Here is a 1,992-nt window from a genome sequence, read left to right as displayed (position 1 = left end):
AAGACCACAGTGCCATACCATACCAACTTTATTTATGAAGCACTTCATACACCACTAAATTGATTAAAAACAGAAGAACACTGACCAGCAGTTAAAGGGTTAAGAACACGACAGCACCGAGCTGCAGCGCGTGCTTTAGCTTTAGCACAGGACAGCGTTATCTCACATAAAACAGGCATATGGTCTGAAAATAATGAGTCACCAATCACTAAATTACAAACTGGAAGACCAGAAGATAAAACCAGATCAAGACTGTGACCATGCTCAGGGGTTGCACCAGTCACAGACTGCACAAAATTAAAAGAATCGATAACATTAAGAAATGACTGAGCCATAGGTGAAGTAGGACAACAGACATGAATATTAAAATCACCAACAATGAGAACTCAGTCATGCCTTGGCATGATATCAGCCAAGAAATCAGAAAGGTCATTTATAAAGTTTTTGTTGTACTTTGGTGGCCGATAGACCGCAGCACACAGCACAGTGTGAGAGCTGCTGAGTTCAAATAGGCTAATATCAAAGCTAATAAACAAGGCCAGAGGCAACTGTTTACATGTAAAACAGCTTTTAAAAACAGTCACTATACCTCTACTGGACCCCAACATCCTTGGAGCATTAAAATAGTCGCAGTTCCACGGTACAAGTTAATTAAAAATGCTGGAGTCACCCAAACCACTTGTCAATGATTCTATTATAAATAAAACATCCAATCAACGAGAGGAAAAGAAATCCTTAATTACGAAAGTTTTATTTGTCAGCGACCTGGCATTTACCAAACCGATCCCGGCAGAAATCGGCAGGTCTACACCAGCAGCTGACGTCCGGTACTCCCAGTAAAGAGGCCGCAGGTTGCTAGGATTCACCCTGTGTATACAGGGCCGAGGAGCACAGGGACCACCTGTGGTCCCTACGCCTGTGGCCCTGTGCCTGTGGTCATTGGGGCCCTCGGGGCAGTCATCCCCAAACTGGAGCAGTGTCTAAAACAGATCCCAGGAGCAGCATCAGACATCTCAGTCTGGAAATGTGCAGTTTTAGGCACAGCCAAGATTCTGCGGCTCCCAGGCTTCTAGTAGAGGTCTAGTAGAGGACCGGAGCTCAGAGGATTAAAGAGTCCACCTGTGGAAGGGTGAGAATGAAATTTTATTCATATATATATATATATATATATATATATATATATATATATATATATATATATATATATATGTGTGTGTGTGTGTGTGTGATTCAACAGACATTCAACACAAAAGTAAAAATCTCCATTAGGACTTCGTGGCAGTTCGTTACCAGAAAAAACCCGCTTATCTCTTAACACCAAATTAACAATAAGTAATATTGTTTATAAAACATAAGCTCTTTCAAAATACTTCTTCTCTGCTTAGACACAAGAAATTTACAGTTGGTAAATTTTGCAAAAGTGAAAATCAGAATTTTACTTTGTGGAACTTTGTGGACCTTGGTTACCAGAAAACGCGATCATCTCTTAGCAACAGATTAACAGATTAGCAACTAAAATTCTTTTTGTTCAAAAAGCATAAGATTTCTTCTGCTCTTTTGAAATTCTGCTTATTTTACACTAACAAGAATTGTGCAGTTGGTGAATTTGGCAGAAAAGTTATTTTTTTTGTCAATAGTGGTAAATATATTAAACACACATTCAACACAAAAGTAAAAATCTCCATTTATACTTAGTGACAGTTCGTTACCAGAAAAAGGCCGCTTATCTCGTAACGCAAAATGAAAAACAAGTTATAGAGTTTATAAAACATAAGCTCTTTCGAAATAAAGCTTACCTGATTAGATACAAGACATTTACCGTTGGCAAATTTTGCAAAAGTAAAAATCAGATGTTCACTTCGTGGCACTTGGTTACCAGTAAACACACTCATCTCTTAGCAACAGATTAACAGATTAGCAACTAAAATTCTTTTTGTTCAAAAAGCATAAGATTTCTTCTGCTCTTTTGAAATAGCTACTACTTATTTTTCA

The 1,992-nt window shown here is 38.2% G+C and overlaps 1 long non-coding RNA gene across 1 annotated transcript in view; it reads right to left on the bottom strand.

Annotated features, from left to right (window-relative positions):
• Positions 1 to 146: 146 nt before the first annotated feature.
• The window catches only part of LOC106936921 (uncharacterized), a 6,153-nt gene continuing 4,307 nt past the window's right edge, over positions 147 to 1,992 (bottom strand). Inside the window, exons 2-3 of the long non-coding RNA XR_001422259.1 lie at positions 777 to 1,119; positions 147 to 691 (exon numbers count right to left, since the gene is read on the bottom strand). This is a non-coding gene — a long non-coding RNA (uncharacterized LOC106936921). The remainder of the gene's footprint in view (positions 692 to 776; positions 1,120 to 1,992) is intronic.

Source organism: Poecilia latipinna, unplaced genomic scaffold, assembly GCF_001443285.1.
Source record: "Poecilia latipinna isolate Pla-1442-1.1 unplaced genomic scaffold, P_latipinna-1.0 Scaffold2243, whole genome shotgun sequence".
Lineage (NCBI taxonomy): Eukaryota > Metazoa > Chordata > Actinopteri > Cyprinodontiformes > Poeciliidae > Poecilia > Poecilia latipinna.
Note: the sequence above shows the minus strand (reverse complement) of the source record. Positions and strands in the feature narration are given on the sequence as shown.